This window comes from Microtus oregoni, unplaced genomic scaffold (genome assembly GCF_018167655.1).
Source record: "Microtus oregoni isolate MIOR12 unplaced genomic scaffold, Mior012 000034F_ref0000314, whole genome shotgun sequence".
Lineage (NCBI taxonomy): Eukaryota > Metazoa > Chordata > Mammalia > Rodentia > Cricetidae > Microtus > Microtus oregoni.
The window spans coordinates 10,207,915-10,227,557 of record NW_024543093.1 but is presented as its reverse complement, the minus strand read 5'-3'; positions in this window follow the sequence as shown (position 1 = coordinate 10,227,557).

Below are 19,643 nucleotides of genomic sequence, written 5' to 3'. Positions count from 1 at the left end.
GAATTTTCAGCGAAGCATCCGGCTCTGAACTGGAGTTTCATAAAACATCCCCCATTCGACAGTGCCTCCAGATGGCATTAGCAGTCACTTCACTGCCTAGAATCCTTAGCCAATAGTCCAAAGCATTCCGTGATGAGGGTACCACCCTAGCTCCCAAAGTCTGTTCATTGCTCTCCCCCAGTGTCTCAAAGTTCTGACAGCATTCGTCCATCTCCAGAGGAGCCCTCTCTTCCCTAACACCGGGGCTTTTGACATTTCTGGGCTCATTGCTGGAATTCTCTGTTCTATAATCCCTTGGCTAAACCCTGCCTGCAGCACCGAATCTGACCTGGTAACTACTAACCCAGTTGGATGAACCGCTCTGCTCTTCCTTCAGGAAGGCTACTGGTGATTAGGTGTTGTGCCTCTTGTTTTCCTTAACACACATTCAATAAATTTCAAGCTCTTTAAGATTGAGTTGATTTCCTAATTATCTTTGTGTCCTTTGAGAAGATAGGATCCTAGCACATAGTTGGCAATCAAAAATTACCTTTTAAATAAATAAACATTTACATATATATTCTCTTAGGGAATTATGTGGGAATTTCTAAGGCCAGCTAGTAATATCAGGCAAGACATTTCAACAATAAAATTACATCTGTATGTAAAATCCATATGAAAATATACTTTTATTATTTATTCTTTGATAATTGCATACATGAATACAATGCTGTTGTAGACCAGGCTGGCCTCGAACTCACAGAGATCCACCTGCCTCTGCCTCCCAAGTGCTGGGATTAAAGGCGTGTGCCACCACCCCCGGGCCCTTTTCTGCCTTTTTATAATTCACTGAATCCAATAAATGCTCTTATCTGCATGGCACAGGGCCATCCATGTAGGCATGGACCACACCCCTGAAGGAAACTGATTCTCACTCATCCCCTAATGGCCATCAACTACCAAAAGATCCCTACTTACAGGTGGGGTTTGTGAGCCCCTCCCTGAAAATATTCTTTACTAGTCATTAGAGTCAACAACATAAAACCATCAAGCACAAACATACTAGTCTTCTTTGATTAAATAAACATAAACGTAAAGTTTTTTAAATGAATAAAGTGAAAGATGAGCTAATCAAATAAAACATCCCCTGAAGAAATGGAGTATGACGCCATGAGGTCAAGGATCTGGGCCAGCTCACACTCTGTATCTGGTGGGACACAGAAGCACACCGTATCCCTTTCTGAGAGCACCACTGGCACTCATGAAGACAGGCATGCAAAGCCCCTGTAGCCCAGCAATGTAATTTAGAATCTTCCTAATTGCTGTGCACATTCGCTTACCCGACTCAGATGTATGCATCCAAAACAAAAAGTCTGCAGCATTTTTGTATGTGACAGACTCCACTGAAGGGTGATGTACTAACTCTGCCTGCTGCTTCCACCTCATCAGGCTCTCCAGCTTACGGACAGACACCTGTTCTATCAGACAGACTCCAAGGTGACTCTTTTCCATGTTAACTCATTTAGAGCTGAGTTTTTTCTTTTCCTCAGGCTCATTGTATTTCCTACTATCACCTAATGTTTCACCGGTGAATATTTGCTCTCTCTTGAATATGTCCCCAAATATTTACTGCTTTCTTTACAACCCAATACTTTTAATAGACACAAGTGTCTGGTGTTTAAAGAGCTTCTAATATTACAGAAGGAAACATAGTCAGTGATTTCACAAGCAGACATATAGAAACATGCTAAATTGGCCTCACTAAAAGACTTTTCTGCTTTGCAAAAATAAATGAAAACCAAATTGATTTGATATAATGAAGCAATAAGGAAAGGCCAGTCCTTGGTAGTTAACCCTGATGGTTATTAACTGCTAAGCAATGCCTTGCCCTTGGGCCTTAATTAGCACTTGAAAAATGGAAAGCAGTTACTATGTGGAAAGCCTAAAAATGTTGAGCTTTGACTTTGCAGGGATCTGCTATGCTTACCTGATTGATTTCTTAACAATTAGTGGAAGTTTGTGTTTCAAATGATGCCTTTCTGTAGAAACAACTGAAAATTTTCAAGGGAGTTCATTTGTTTTCCTAGGGAATACATTTGTGATATGAATGTTCTATAAAGATTTTTTTGGATTATGTACCTGGCAATAGAAAGTAAACTGTGTTTGTCTTATAGTATTTTTTAATTATAAAAGAAAACTTTTAGAAATACAGAGAAAACATGGAGAGCAGACTAATAATATTTTGAAGGTCATCCTCAGTATGCTTGACTGAATTTTCCTGTCTTTGAGCAGGCATTTCTTCAACATGGGAAATGAAGGTTTATAAACAGCCAAGCCATCTCTTCAACTACCTTTGCATAGTGAGTGCTTTTAACGCTATCTCCAGCATTCTTTCCAATGACTTCGAGTCTGAGTCATAGAAAAATGATGAACTATCTGAATTTTTATCAAAAGTATGTGACACCTACCAGTTTCCCAGAGTGAAGTGGTGTGAGCCTGTGTGGCAGCTGTTATGAGGGGAGTGTCCTGTCTTGATATCATGGAAGAGTCAAAGTTCACTGATGAGGTTGGCCAGACAAATTCTATTCTTATTCAGTTCTTTCTAAGGTTGCATTGCATGAATTTGGGCTCAAACTCTTTTCCTTCAAATCTCTTAAAGTGAGTTAGAATTCCCAAATCAGCCTTATCCATTCTTGAGATTTCTTTTGGTTGCTAATCTTTGAACATATGCTATGGTTCAATGGTTAAGCACAGAATATTCTAGAAGATCTAGCAAAATCAATGCATTTTCTTCTTATTCAAAGGGGCAGTGATGTTCCATATGTGGTAGCTAGAACTCCCATGCCCTTGTCTTCTCTAACCTGGCATCATTCATATTAGAAAAAATTGTGAGTGTGACTCTGCCATGGGCCCACCCATCCCACACATTTACAAATGGAATCCACACCAACAAATACATGCCAATCCTAGAAACATACACACAAGTCACAGCACACACTCACAGCACACACATCACAGCACATGTCACACCACCACATTCCTGATTGGTTATATTAATTTTCCTGGATAGCATCTCCTGTAAGTAGCCCCCATGGTGGTACATCAGTGTAGAGAGATATGCTTTGTGTCAGGACAACAGTCATTTAGATGTTTATTGTGGAGCTTCAGGAGTCTATGATCCTTGCTGAAGAAGGATGCTTAAAAGAAATCCCACACTAGCTCAGAACTGAATATAATAGAGGGTTATTTATTTAGGGGTAGACTCATAGATCACAATCCTCTGCTCCAAAGGGGAAGAGAAACTGAGTCCAGCAGCTGGGAAAGAGGCCAAACATGCACTTTGCATTGGCATAAATAGTATAAGAGGCCACGCCCAAGTAGGCGGTTTGCTTAAAGGCTACTGGTGGTAGGAATTCCCACAGCACCTTGTCTTAGGACAAGGAGAAATTTAACTCTTGCTCTAGCACAGAAGATGTTGCCACATCTGTACCAGTGCTTGTTTGAGCCTGGGAAAGACCCGGGAAGGGAGAATGATACTGTCTCTTCCCTTGCCACTGTCTCTACTTTGCTTTCTCTCTCACAATAGTGTCTTCTGTTTTGCCCACAATGCTTTGTTGAAGGAGGGAGGGCCTGCTTTTCATCCCACCCAGCTAGCTTGAACCCAAAATAAACACACAGAAACTGTATTTATTTAAACACTGCCTGGACCATTATCTCTAGCCTCTTATTGGCTAACTCTCACATATTAGTTTAACCCATCTCCATTAATGTGTATCACCACTTGACTGTGGCTTACCGGCATGAGTCTAACCAGTGGCCATCTCGGTCAGAAGAACCATAGCATCTGCCACACTGCCCTTCTTCCCAGAATTCAGTTTGGTCTACTCTACCTATCTAAGTTCTGCCCTATCAAAAGGCCAAGGCAGTTTTTTTTATTCAACCCAATGAAAGCAACACATAAACAGAAGGACCTCCTACACCAATGCTTTCGTGTTGAAAGGCAGTGGGTCACACAATGTCCAAAAATCACACAAAGCCAGGAGTCAAAGGCTCTGTAAGGGACTGTAATTAGAAATTTCAGTTGGTAGGAATCAATGAGCCCAGTAGGGCTTTTTCAAAAATAATATTTTATTTTTAAAGTTATGAAAGAATTGTATCCCCCCCATTGCTCCCTCTAACTCCTCTCAAGAATCCCCTCACTCTCCTTCAAATTCATGACCACTTTTTCTTTAACTGTTGTCAAACATCTATGAGTGTATTTCCTAAATCTATGAATAGAATCTGCTCAGTTTGTATGTTACCTTTGTGTATGGTTTTCATTAACTTGGTGCAAGGAAGAAGGGATGAAAACATGAGGAGCCAAAACTCAGCAACCCAAATGTCTCGTTTCTAACTAAGCAGTGTTTTAGTCTCTTAGTAGTATTATTCTGGTTGTTTTCTCCAGTCTACAGAGAGAACACATGCATTACACCTTAAATTCCCACAGAATGTGTGGCAATAATAGGTTAATGAGTTTCTCCCATATCCCTTCCAAATGCTCATACTTGCATTATTGATCTCAACTGAATGGATCATTTCAAGCAAAAGAAATGGGGATGGCTCTCCTGTGAATCTAGCTGACAAACTAAGCAGAAATAGAAGGTAAAGGTCAAGAGTCTCTGGGTCTGCCTAGGGGATGAGGACAAAGTGAGGCAGAGGACACGGGGACATCCATTGCTGCCAAGGTGAAGATGAAGCTGATGGTACACTAAGTGTCTCACAAAGTGGGGTTTATGACGCCATCCACAGAGTCATTTAAACTCCCTCATGAGATGGTCAGTTTGTCTTCTTCATTTTCTTTTTGATTGCCCAAGCAAGGCTATTAAGAACCCATCCATAGCTACTTATATTAGGTAATTAGAAGGGGTCTTTTCATTTTATAATAATTTATAAGATAAAATTAATAAATTCTGCTTACAATATCTCAATACCAGAAGCACAGGGAGAGTTAGGGAACTCATTTGTTCTTCTAACACGAAGAGTTAGCTGGTGTTATTTTATGGTTGTTTTTTTCTAGTTTCTTACCAATTGAACTCTTGAAATCTGAATATTGACACAAACTTTTGATAGCACAAGTAATTCAGCAACAGAGCAATTTCCCTTCCACTTTATGAATGCTTACAAATGTCATTTAGATTATTGATTATAATCCTAAGCCCATCATTCTCTATTTCCAGGACATTTTACCATTATTTATGCTTTATTATACCTTTATTTATCATAACTTATCCATCATTCTCATTGTTAATAATTTCTACTAACTGATAAGTGCATGCCGTCTTAGAAAATTACTCTGTTAAAAGTCAATATAATGATTCAACAGATGTTCCAGATTCTCATGTGCAAAGGCTTCCTCACCACCTCCTGATGAAACTCTAAAAAAGGTCTAATGTGTTCAGCCAGGACACCTTACTCCTTTTCTTAGGTCACCTCTCTCTTCCGCACTGGTCAACTGCTGCACCCTTAGCCCAACTACTTGCTCAAGCCCAGATCCTAGGAGCCATTTATTTCAATCAATCTATATATTCAACATTTAATCGTGGGGTATTTCTCAAGTAGGCATGTTAGCCTATATTTTAATTACACAGTATAAATAGAAACTCATCGGTGTTAATTTATTTGAATCTGTTCACTTTGTCATTGAAGAAATAAAGTACACAGATTAGCATGGTCAGGCTCGGGTATGCCTGAACATATGTTGGAAACAAAGAACATGGGTATTGCTTTTTCCATGGGTTGGCACCAAGGGCACACTGTACAAACCTATACTCTGAAGCTCAGGATCCAATGAGATCCAATTGGTAAAGCCCAATGAGAAAGAGGTCCATTGAATTCTTTTTATTTTATTATTGATTTTATTGAGCTATACATTTTCTCTGCTCCCCTCCCTGCTTCTCGCCTTCCCTTCATTCCTCTCCCATGGTCCCCATGCTCACAATTTACTCAGGATATCTTGTCTTTTTCTATTTCCTATGTAGATTAGATCTATGTATGTCTCTCTTAGAGTACTCATTGTTGTCTAGGTTCTCTGAGATTGTGGTTTGTGGGCTGGTTTTCTTTGCTTTATGTTTAAAAACACCTGTGAGTGAGTACATGTGATAACTGTCTTTCTGTGTCTGGGTTACCACACTCAATATGATGTTTTCTAGCTCCATCCATTTGCCTGCAAATTTCAAGATGTCATTATTTTTTTCTGCTCTGTAATACTCCATTGTGTAAATGTACCACAGTTTCCTTTCATTCTTTGGTCAAAGGGCATTTTAATGGTTTCCAGGCTCTGGCTATAAAAAACAATGCTGCTATGAAAATAGTTGATTACATGTCTTTGTGGCACGATTGAGCATCCTTTGGATATATACCCAAAAGTGGGATTACTGGATCTTGAAGAAGGTTGTTTCCAAATTTAGTGAGAAGTTGCCATACTGATATGTAAAGGGGCTGTACCAGCTTACACTCCCACAAACAATGCAGAAGTGTTCCCTTTACCCACAATGGAACCAGCATAAGTGTTTTTGATCTTGGCCATTCTTACATTCTTACAGGTGTAAGATGGAATCTCAGAATTGTTTTAATTCGCATTTCTCTGATGACTAAGGATGTTGATCCTTAAGAGTCTTTCAGCCATTTAGGATTCCTCTGTTGAGAGTTCTCTGTTTAGGCCTGTACTCCATTTTTTTTTTATTGGATTATTTGTTCTTTTGATGACCAAATTCTTGAGTTCTTTGTATATTTTGGAGTTCAGCCCTCTGTCTGATATGGGGTTGGTGAAGATTTTTTCCCATTCTGTAGGCTGCTATTTTGTCTTGTTGACCATGTCCTTTGTTTTACAGAAGCTATTCAGTTTTAGGAAGTCCCATTTATTAATTGTTTCTCTCAGTGTCTGTGATACTGGGGTTATATTTAGGAAGTGGTCTCCTGTACCAATGCATTCACGTTCAAGTTTACTTCCACTTTCTCTTCTATGAGGTTTAGTTTGGCTGGCTTTTGGTGAAGTTTTAGATCCATTTGGACTTGAGTTTTGTGCATAGTGATAGATATGGATTTATTTTCATTCTTCTACATGTTGATATCCAAATGCCATCACCATTTGTTAAATATGCTTTCTTTTTGCTCATTTTATATTCTTTGCTTCTTTGTCAAAAATCAGGTGCTCGTAGGTGTGTGGATTGATATCCAGGTCTTTGATTCAGTTCCACTGGTCCTCCTGTCTGTTTTTATGCCAATATTATGCTGTTTTCAGTACTGTAGCTCTGTGGTAGAGTTTGAAGTCAGGGATTGTGATGCCTCCAGAAGTTCTTTTATTGTACAGGATTGTTTTGGCTATCCTGGGTTTTTTGCTTTTCCATATGAATTTGAGTACCATTCTTTTGAGGTCTGTGAAGAATTTTGCTGGGATTTTGATGGGCATTGCATTGAATCTGTAGATTGTTTTTGGTAAGATTGTCATTTTTACTCTGTTAGTTCTACCTACCCAAGAGCATGGGAGATCTTTCCACTTTCTGGTGTGTTCTTCAATTTATTTCTTCAAAGATTTAAAGTTTTTGTCATACAAGTCTGTCTTTGAGGCTGAGGTGTGTTTCTTGTATGCAGCAGAAGGATGGATTTGGTTTTGTATCCAATCTGTTAATCTGTGTCCTTTTATAGGTGAGTTGAGTCCATTTGTATTAAGGGATATCAATGACCAGTGATTGCTATCTCCTGTTAATTTAGTTTTTGTTGTTGATGATGTTATTTTGTGTGTTTTCCCTTTCTTTGGGATCTGCTGCTGTGAGATCATCAATTCTCTTTGTTTTTGTTGATGTAGCCAACTTCTTTGGGTTGGAGTTTTTCTTCTAGTATTTTCTGTAGGGCTGGGTTTGTGGCTAGGTATTGGTTAAATCTGGTTTTGTCATGGAATATCTTATTTTGTCCTTCTACGGAGATTGAAAGTTTTTCTGGGTATAGTAGTCTGGGCTGGCATCTGTAGTCTCTTAATGTGTACATAATGCTTGACCATGCCCTTCTGGTTTTCATTGTCATTACTGAGAAGTCAGGTGTAATCCTGATAAGTCTGCCTTTATATATTACTTAGTCTTTTTCCTTTGCAGCACTTAATATTCTTTATTTATTCTGTATATTTAGTGTTTAGATTATTATGTGATGAAGGTACTCTTTCGGATCTAGTCTATTTTGTGTTCTGTAAGCTTCTTGTATCTTCATTGGCATATCTTTCCTTAGGTTGAGATAGTTTTCTTCTATGATTTTGTTAAATATATTTTCTGTGCTTTTTGAGTTGAACTTCTTCTCCTTCTTCTATACCTATTATTCTTAGTTTTGGTCTTTTTACGGTGTCCCATATTTCCTGGATATTTTGTATTAAGTTTTTGTTAAATTTAATGTTCTCTATAACTGATGAATCTATTTCTTATATTGACTGCTCTAGATTATCTCTTCCATCTCATGTATTCTGCTGTTTATGCTTGCATTTGTGGTTCCTGATTGTTTTCTCATGATTTCTGTTTCTATAATTCCCTCAGCTTGTGTTTCATTATTGTCTCTATTCAAGTCTTGAATAGTTTCTTTCATATGCTTGATTACTTTTTCTTGGTTTTCCTTAAGGGATTTGTTGATGTCTTCCAATTTTTGTTTTTTTCCTCCATTTATTTGAGGGAATTTTTCATTTCCTCTTTAAGGGCTTCAAGCATTCTCCTAAAGTTATTTTTTAGGCCATTTTCTTCTGCTTCACCTATATTTTGTTGTTAAAGTCTTGCTATTGTAGGGCCACTAGTTTTTACTGGTATTGTTTTGGTCTTTGAGGTGTTGTGTGTGTTCTTACTTTGTCTACCCATATTTCCCTCTGATTGGTATAGTTGGGGCTGTCTGTGACTCTGGTGATCAGTCTTCCAGGTGCCAGTGAATCCAAGGCTCAAATGGTTGCTCCTCATGGTGCAGCTAGTGCCATGGTTCCAGACATCCCATTGGTTACTTTGTGTTCCTGGTGGTTGCTCAGTGCTCCCAGGGTTTGTTCTGCTCCTGTGGAGTTTGCTTTCTCACGCCTGCTCTGTTCTAGGTTGCTGGCTTAATCCTGTTTCTGTAAATGTCCTTGGTCTGTATCCGCTCATGTGGAGGTCCCTGGCTTGGGGTTGGTCCTGCAAAGGTCTTTGGCTCTGATATACTCCCTTGGAGGTCCTCTCAGGTGTGTCCAGACCCACAGAGGTCCTGGCTCAGGCCTGGTTCCTCAGAGATCCCAGACTCATGCCTGGACCTGCATAGGTCTTTGGCTCTGGCCCACTCCCTCAGAGGTTGCTTCCCTGTACCGATCCTGTGGATTCACTGTCTCAGGCCTGCTCTGGCCTAGGTCACTGGCTCAGTCCTGTTTCTGCAAATGTCCCTAGTCTGGATCTTCTCCTGCTCCTATGGAGTTCTCTGTCTCAGGCTCGCTCCAGCCTAGGTCACTGGCTCAGTCCTGTTTCTACAAATGTCCGTAGTCTGGATCTGTTCCTGCTCCTGTGGGGTTCTCTGTCTTGGCCTGCTCTGGCCTAGGTTGCTGGTTCAATCTGGTCCATTGAATTCTTATGCTTTTAGGTGAGTTAAACAGGAATATGGTGTGAAGTCTCAGGGGTTCACACACTCTTCCTTGTGGCCCTTCTGTTGGTCCCTGATCTTGTTGCTGTCTCTTTCCCCCAGCAGTGTGTGTGTGTGTGTTCTTTGCTCTGTGCTCACCATCTCAGGAGGAAAACTCAATCCTCATTTGGTCAGGACTGTATTCTCCTCCCTAGTGCTCCAACCACTCTGCTCAGCCCCAATGCTCCAACCACTTTGTTCTTCCTGGATTTCTGCTCTGTCCTGATGCTCCTTCATCATCCCTGTACTCTGCATGGTTGTTCATCTGTCACCTGCAGGGCCTGACTCAACTTTTCCTTCTTGGAGGAAACTCCTCACTCTTTTTCAAGTCCTGCCCATCACACTAAAGTCTCCTTTTTCACTCTTCATGATGTAGGAACGCTGTATATTTTTGATTAATCTTTCCTCCACTTAGCTTATGAGTTTCATGGAATTGGTGATGATCCTGACTGGTTCCCAATGAGTACACAGCATATTGAACGACAAATGTATAGTCGTCCAATGAACATTTTTGAGCAAAAGAGTCAATGAGATTAAATAATGAGATTAAATTCATGCCAAAGAATGAAACTACTTCTACCACTAATTATTCTGATTGTTAACACTAATTATTTTTTCATTCCTTCCCACAATTCTCAGAAAGTAGCTAGGTCATCCTATACCAGATGAAACATGCCATAGTATGGAAGGATTGATTACACCATTGTTTCTGGTCCTCAAATGTTGCAATTCAAAGTCTTAGGGAAATTGAGTAGGTGTTCTCTTGAGTTACTTCCCTTTGTTAAGAACAGAAGCCCAGGGACACACAGTAGTCTGAGACTAACTTATGCTATTTAAGAACAGAATGATTTATGATTTACCACCCTAAGAATTTCACACACAGCAAACAGTCAGTAGATAATAAAGTGTCCTGAGAGACTGGACATTTAGGAGCCCTGTGATTTAGAGCCACATAGGTCGCATCCCAAGTGTGTTATTTACATTTCTACTGCAGCATTAAAATACACTGACAATAAACAATTTATGGCAGAAAGTGTCATGAGAACTTACAGTTCCCTGGTATAGACCACCGTTTAGAAGAAGTCACAAGGGCAGATGCTTGGAGTGGCTGGTCACATCCCATCTACAGTCAAGTAGAGAGAGAAATAAGTGCATGTGTGGTTACTTGCTTGCTTGTGCACAGCTCATTTTTTCCACTGTTAAATTGTTCAAGATCTGGGACCTAGGAAATGATGCCCTCCCCAACAGAGGACTGGGTCTTTCCACATCAATTAATTAAGACAATCTCCCATAGACATGCCTACGGACCAACCCAGTGTATATAAAACTCTCACTGAAACTCTTACCTCATATGATTCTAGGTTGTGTTCATGTTTATTTAAGTGCTTCTTCTTGTCAACTTGACACAAGCTAGAGTTATCTGGAAAGACAAACATCACTGAGAGAAAGCCCCCATTGCCCATAGCGAGTCTGCAGGACATTTCCTTTATTGCTCTTTGATGTGGGGAGGGCCCAGCCTGTTGTAGGCAGTGCCACCCCTGGGCAGGTAGTCCTTAGGGCTATAAGAAAGTGAGCTGAGCAAGCCACGAGGAGCCGGCCAGTGAGCAGCTTTCTTTCATGGTTTCTGCTCTCGTTCCTGATTCCAGGTTCTTGCTCTGACTTTCCTTTTATGATAGACTGCAACACGTAAACTGAATTAAACCCTTTCCTGCCCAAGTTGCTTCTGGTCATTGTTGTCGTGCCCACCTCGACCAGCAAGGAAGACGCAACACCGGAGCTCTTCTTGCAAGCAGTTTATTCAGGACCTTGTTCACAGCAATCTTTCTCCTTCTCTTTCTCTTTCTCTCCCTCCCCGGGCAAACCTTTCCCAACCTTTAAAAAGGCACGGGCCGCCAACTTTAGACTGCCATGTGGGCACTGCCCATAGGTTCATGCATATGCAAGCAACTGACAATCATTGCATGATAATAGCATGAGTCAGGCCTTAGCCAATATTAGGAGTTGATTATCACAGAGAGCACTCGCTTTCGGGATCTCGGAGGGTGGAAGCCAGCACCATCAGGTGCAGCTCCATGCAGCTCTCTACACATCGCCATCAGGTCACGCAGCTCTCTACACATGGTGTCTTACAGCAACAGTAGAAACCATGGCTATCGTGGTCCAGCTAGCAAAGGTAACGATCCATTGAGGGTATCCTTGAGATAAGCAGATAAGTCATCATTAAAAGCCAGGTAAGCTTATTCCAAATCTGTGAAATTATGAAAATTTTCTAAAAAGTAGTAGCCACTGGTATTATTTCTGGCATTTCACTTTAGACCACTCTAACTTGCCTCGGTCACTTTTCTCCTTGTTGTAACAAAATACTAGACAAAAGCTACAAAAGAAAGAATGTGTTCTTTGTTATTTATTTATTTTTTACTTCACAGTTCAAAGGTGGGGAGGGCATGGTGGCAGGAGCAGGCAGCAGCTGGTGGTATTGTATCTTCAGTCAAAAAGCAGAGAGAGAGGAGAGGGTGTCTGCTGGTGCTCAGCTCCCTTGTCTCCTTTCTTTCCTGTCAGGAGCCCTGGCCGGTTGAATGGTACCATCTATTACTAGTTTATTGCAAGTGGTTTCCTCAAATGCATTAACATGTACCTTTGTCTTTAGTGTGTCTTCCCTGGACACAAACCTATCATTGGTTAGCTTCTACATTATTGGCTCCCTTTCTCTTTGCTGTAGCAGTAAAGAGCTGGGGTCATGGTTCCAGCTGATGCCAATGTTCAAAGCACTGATGTTGCACAAGGCAAATGCTTTCACCAAGGCCACTAACTTCTCTGCATTTCTAACAAGATACTATTTGTAGGATTATCATCAGAAAGATTATGATACTGAGTATAGTGGCTGTGATTATTATGAGACTTAATTTGCAAAATATCCTACAAAATCTCCTCAGCTCCATTGTACTTAGATATGACATAAGCAATGAGCATTGCATTCAGAAAGCTAGTGTGTCCTCTATATTTTAAAGTTATATAATCCTTAACAAATATTCTTGATATTTATCTCCTGAGCTACTTCATGACGAATGCTGTCCTTGGAGGATTTAAGCTTGAGTTCTCTACAGCTTATTACCACCCATGACAAAAGCTCTGAGTCTGAGTATCAAGAGAAAAAGTAGAAAGTTTAATCAACTTCAACTTTCCAATTTCATTAAATGTGTTTGACATATTGATGGGGTGGGTAATTTGCCATAAAGTACAAATGTGTTAAACATAATGACCTGCACAAAAGTCAGCTGAATGGTTGGAACAGTGCGTGAGTTAATTAACGGAAGGGCACATGGCACACTGCACAGTCGCTTTACATAGTGTAATGCAAATTACTTTGTTATGATTAAGAAAATTCTATAAGCCATAGGAATTAAAGCTGGTGAGATTAGTACGTACAAGGGTTATCCCAACTTGTGCACTTATTGAAATCAATAAAATAGAACTCACTAAGAGGAAGAATTGAAAGCAGACATGGCTGGATATGAAGTAAATAAGTTACCAGTTTTCTATCCTGTTACATGAGGAGATGTCTCCTTCAACACCCTCATCTAATCTTAGAAGAGATTGGTATTTCATAAACACAGGAACAAGTGGTTTAAAGCTTGCATTTTGATTAAAATTCTATAATTAATAACTTCTGCAATTATTTTTTAAAGATTAAAAAACTATATGTATGTGTGTTTGTGTGTCTATGTGTATGTGTTTATGTGCAGGGGAGTGCAGGTGTCTGCTGAGGCCAAAAGAGGGCACTAGACCCTCTGGAGCTGGAGTTACAGGTCACCGTGGGTTGCCTGATGTGGGTGCTAGGAACTGAACTCTGTTTTTTCAGAAGAGAAGCCAGTGCGCTTAACACTTGAACCATCTTTCCAGCCCCTGCAATCAAGTATCTATGTTGCAAAGGTATTTATCAATAGATAATTATTTCTATATTTATCCAAATCCATTGTCTGGAAAGATTTGAATACAATTAAAATATATGTTGGTAGACTACAAATCCAGGCATGGAATTTTGAAAGTGAAAAGTGCACATAACAAACTGGCCCCACACCAGCTTTTGGATAGAAAATCTTACTGAGAAGCAGGGAGGGCCATTCATTTCACTGTGGCAAGTGGCTATTTTCCCATTTGATGGCGAATTTGAGGAAGTGCAGGACAGGAGTGACCGCAGAGTAGGTATTGATCAGCCCTTCACAGAGAAGCCCTGCAGCCCACTTTGCCTTCTCATCACCAATCATCCCCCCCTTTCAGACACCTGTGCATACTCTATAGCCATCAGTGTGCTCAGCTCTCTTCCTTGGTGTGATTGGTGATCATTTATTCACACCTGTGAGTGGATTCTGACACCTGATCTATGATGTCACTGCTCACAAAGTGTCACTAGCCCCTCTGCCTTCGGCTCTAGCTACTGTGACTTTATCCCTCAGTAGAATTTGTGATTGTGTCTGTCTGACTGTCTTACGCTTCTCTGAACAATCATATTTATATAAACATTAATTTTTATAAAATATTCACATCTGTGCCATTATTGTGTACATAGTTTCCTAGAAATGTAAAATATCAATTTGTGTTTTTAATAATAAATATTTATTAATATTTTTAATAATAAAAATGGGAGATGGAATTCAATTTCATTTTGATAAAAATAATCCTCAAGCAAAACCAAGTAAGGAAGAGAGAGAGGCGGAGGGAGGGAAAAAGGGAGGGAAGGACTAGCGATGAAAAGATGGAAATAAAGGAATGGCTGAGAGAAAAAGTCTAGAAATTTGAGACATTTGGCCCAAGTGTGTTCTCAACATTGCCATGGAATATCTGAGTAAGAATCACCCCCATCTAAGACAAGGAGCCACAAGTGCCATGATCTACCTGTTATGTGAATGCCATGGTGATTTCTACATTCAGCCTCATTGACTGATTTCCTTTCCTTGCCTCAACTCTCAGGGTCATCACACTTGGTATTCAACCCTTTAGTGGACAAGAAGACCCCAATACAGCATCATTAGCTACAGTGGCAGCAGCTCTTCCCCCTTGCCCATCTAATTTGGCACAATTTGGTGCCCTGTGCCCATGTCTCCCATCTTAGTCACCTCATCCGCTCTTTGTTTATGTGATGGCCAATGTCTTAGATTCGCGCGTCAGGAGGTTCTTTGGCATTTATTTTTCTGTTTAACTTATTTCTCTAAGATGATGCAAACTTTCATTAATATTGATGTTCTTAAAAATCGTACCCTTTCTGCACAGTGTGTATATGTGTGTGTGTGTGCGCGTGTGCGTGTGTGTGTGTGTGTGTGTGACTGGCTTGCTTCTGTTGACCATTCTTTGTTTTCTTTGCTTGTGGTATATGATTTTTCTAATGTGACATTGAATCTGGTTTATTAGCATTTTAATGAGGAATTTTATGAAGGATAAAAGTTTACCAGGAATATTGGTCTAGAATTATATGTTTTTGTGTGGCCTTTGTCTAGTTTTGGTCTGTCCAGATTTTCTGTCTCCTCTGGATTTGGTGTGGGAAGGTTCTGTGGTTTCAGGAATGCATGCATTTTTTCTTTCTTTATTTTATGACATTTCTCTTTGCAGGCACCTGTGACACATAGCTGAGACCGTTGTGTGTTTTGTTTCTCACTGTGAGTCTGTCCTCTTCTTACTTTACTGTATGGTTCAGAGTCACAAGCTATGACTGGTACCCAAGAGAACCTGTTGATAAATTGCCAAGGTTTTCGTCTATGATCTGGGGCAACTTGACTTTGGGTTTATGTAGCGTCAGGGGAGGTGGATGAGTCAGGTGGGCTTGGGTTCAACTGTCTACCCCAGCACCAGAAGATGTCCCATGAGGCCTTTCTCTCAGGGACTCTCCCACCTCTACCTTCACCATCCTAGGAAACAAGCCTGAACACATGGCCCTCTGGGTAATAGTTAAAACCACAGCTAAGTGGGGGCATTCTGGCCACTTGTGTGCTGACCCTTTTCATGTCAAGAACTTTGCTGTTTTACTCTTTGTCTTCTATCTGACCTACTTGTTCTTGGGCTTTTACTATTTTCTTTTTTTATGATGATTTAGAGCCCCATTGGTTTTTATTTTCGGATTCCCCCAAGGTAGCCTATTTAGTGGGGTGAGACCTTTTTTCATTGTCTTCACAACCACGCCTTGCTCTGAACTTCCCACTTCTAGCTTGCTTGTGGTACAAGATAAATCTTGACAAGTCATATTTTCAAACTTCACCTGATTTCCACTTGGACCCAAAGGTCGTCCAACAGTGTGTTGTTTATTTTCTGACTCCCTGTGAATTTTCCATTTTGATCGCTCTCACAGAATCATGGTTCCAGTGGATTATGGTTGGAAAAGGTGTTAGGCACAACTTCAGCGATTCCTTGAGTCTCATTTGTGATCTAGCATGGGACCTATCTTGAGATATCTCTGTCCTCCAGGAGAAGGCTCTGCTGAGGGGTGGGCACTCCTTCCCTGCCTAAGATTCCAGGTCTCTAACTTTCTGAACTTTGCATCCATCTCTGAAAAGTGGGATGGTTGACATACCCCGCATTCATTACTTTTTTGGCAGATTTGCATTTTGAGCCTGAAATATTTGCTCACTGTATTTATGTGGTTTGATGCTGTATGCATACACGAATGTTTCCAATGGTCATGTCTTCCTGAACTGACCCTTTGGTCACCTGTAATGATTGTATTTCCCTCTAGGGGTAGATTTTGATTAGAAATTTCTTTTTATTTATTTACTTATTTTTCCATTCAAAAATTTACACTTCCTCCCCTCCTCCCATTCCCCTCCAGCTCCCCCACTCACTCTCCTCCTTCCCTCTCCCTCCTTAAGAGAGGGCAGGGAACCCTGCCCTGTGGGAAGTCCAAGGCCCTCCCCCTCTATATCCAGGCCAAGGAAAATGTGCATCCAAATAGACTAGGGTTCCAAAAAGCCAGTACATGCAGTAGAAACAAGTCCCAGTGCCTTTATCAATGGCTTCTCAGTCAGCCCCCATTGTCAGCCACATTCAGAGAGTCCGGTTTGATCACATGCTCGTTCAATCCTGGTCCAGATGGATTTGGTGAACTCCCATTAGAACAGACACACTGTCTCAGTGGGTGGACCAACCCCTCGCGGTCCAGACTTCCTTGCTCATCTTCTTCCTCCTTCTGCTCTTCAACTAGATCTTGGGAGCTCAGTCCATTGCTCTGATGAGGTCTCTGTCTCTGTCTCCATCAGTCACCAGATTCTATGGTGGTTCTATGGTGATATTCAAGATAATCATCAGCGTGGTAGTGGGGTAAGGCCAGTTCAGGCACCTTCTACTCTGTTGCCCAAGGACCTAGCTGGGACATCCCCGTGAACACCTGGGATCCCCTCTAGAGTCAAGTCTCTCGCCAACTCTAAAATGGCTCCTTAATGTAGATATCTTTTTCCCTGCTCCTATATCCACCCTTCCTCCATCTCTACCCTCCCACTCCCTCAAGCTTTCTCCAATCTTTCCTTTCTCCCTTCTCTCTCCCCCTTTCCCCTTCCCCCAACACCACCCCTACCCCCATGCTCCCAACTTTTGCCTGGCAATCTTATTTGCTTTTACTTTCCAGGAGGATCTATATATGATTTTCTTTGGCTTCACCTTGTTATTTGGCTTCTCTAGGCTTGTGAACTATAGGCTTAATGTCCTTTGTTTATGGCTAGAGTCCACTAATGAGTGAGTACATACCATATTCATCTTTTTGGGTCTGGGTTATCTCAGTCAGGATAGTATTTTCTATTTCCATCTATTTGCATGCAAAATTCAAAATGTTATTATTTTTTACTGCTGAGTAGTACTCTAATGTGTATATAGTCCACACTTTCTTTATCCATTCTTCCATTGAGGGGCATCTAGGTTGTTTCCAGGATCTGGCAATTATAAATAATGTTGCTATGAACATAGCTGAACAAATGATTTTGTAGTATGATTGGGCATCTCTTGGGTATATTCCCAAGAGTGGAATTGCTGGATCATGGGGTAGGTTGATTCTCAATTTCCTGAGAAATTGCCACACTGATTTCCAAAGTGTTGCACACGTTTTCATTCCCACCAGCAATGGATGAGTGTTCCTGTTACTCCACATCCTCTCCAGCATAGGCTATCTATCATTGGTGTTTTTGATTTTAGCCATTCTGACAGGTGTAAGATGGTATCTCAAAGTTGTTTTTATTTGTATTTCCCTGATCACTAAGGAGATTGAACATGACCTTAAGTGTCTTTTGGTCATTTGAACTTCGTCTGCTGAGAATTCTCTTTTCAGTTCAGTAACCCATTTTTTAATTGGGTTAATTAGAATTTTTATTTCCAGCTTCTTGAGTTCTTTATATATTTTGGAGACCAGACCTTTGTCTGATGTGGAATTGGTGAAGATCTTCTCCCATTCAGTAGGATGGCTTTTTGTCTTAATGACAGTGCCCTTTGCTTTACAGAAGCTTCTCAGTTTCAGGAGGTCCCAGTTATTCACTGTTGCTCTTGTTGTCTGTGCTACTGGGGTTATACATAGGAGGTGGTCTCCTGTGCTCATGTGTTGCAGTCTACTTCCCACTTTCTTTTTTTTTTTAATTTATTTATTTATTAAGGATTTCTGTCTCGTCCCCACAACCGCTTCCCATTTCCCTCCCCCTCCCCCGATCAAGTCCCCCCCCCCCTCATCTGCTCGAAGAGCAATCAGGGTTCCCTGACCTGTGGGAAGCCCAAGGACTGCCCACCTCTATCCAGGTCTCGTAAGGTGAGCATTCAAACTGCCTAGGCTCCCACAAAGCCAGTACGTGCAGTAGGATCAAAAACCCACTGCAATTGTTCTTGAATTCTCAGTATTCCTCATTGTCCGCTATGTTCAGCTAGTCCGGATTTATCTCATGCTTTTTCAGACCTAGGCCAGCTGGCCTTGGTGAGATCCCAATAGAACATCCCCATTGTCTTAGTGTGTGGGTGCACCCCTCGTGGTCCTGAGTTCCTTGCTCGTGCTCCGTCTCCTTCTGCCCCTGATTTGGACCTTGAGATTTCTGTCCGGTACTTCCCACTTTCTATCAAGTTCAGTCTGCTCGGATTCATATTGAGGTCTTTAATCCATTTGGACTTGAGTTTTGTGCATGGTGATAGCTATCGATCTATTTTTAGTCTTCTACAGGTTATGCCAGCACCATTTGTTGAAGATGCTTTCTTTCTTTCATTGTATACTTTTAGCTCCCTTGTTGAAAATCAGGTGTTCATAGGTTTGTGGGTTAATATCCGGGTCTTCGATTCTATTCTATTGGTCAACGTCTCTGTTTTTATGCCAATACCAAGCTGTTTTTATATCTGTAGCTCTGTAATAGAATTTGAAGTCAGGGATGTTAATGCCTCTGGAAATTTTTTTATTGTATAGGTTTGTTTTGGCTATCCTGGGGTTTTTGTTTTTCCATATAAAGTTGATTATTGTTCTCTCAAGGTCTGTGAAGAATTTTGATAGGGATTGTATTGAATTTATAGATTGCCTTTGGTAGAACTACCATTTTTACAATGTTGATCCTATCCATCCAAGAGCATGGGAGATCCTTCCATTTTCTGGTGTCCTCTTCAATTTCTTTCTTCAAAGCTTTAAAGTTCTTGGTTAGTGTAACCCCAAGATACTTTATACTATTTGTGGCTATTGTGAAAGGTGATGTTTCTCTGATTTCCTTCTCTGCTTCTCTATCCTTTGTGTATAGAAGGGCTACTCAGCTGTAGGAGTTCTATGGAAGAGTTTTTGGGGTCACTGATGTACACAATCATACTATCAGCAAATATGAAGCTACAGCTACCCTGACACCAAAACCACACAAAGACTCAACCAAGATAGAGGATTACTTTCTGATTCAAATCCCCTTGATCTCCTTATGTTGCCTTATTGCTATTGCTAGAACTTCAAGCACAATGTTGAAGAGATATGGTGAGAGTGGACAGCCTTGTCTTGTTCCTGATTTTAGTGGAATGGCTTTGAGTTTCTCTCCATTTAATTTTAT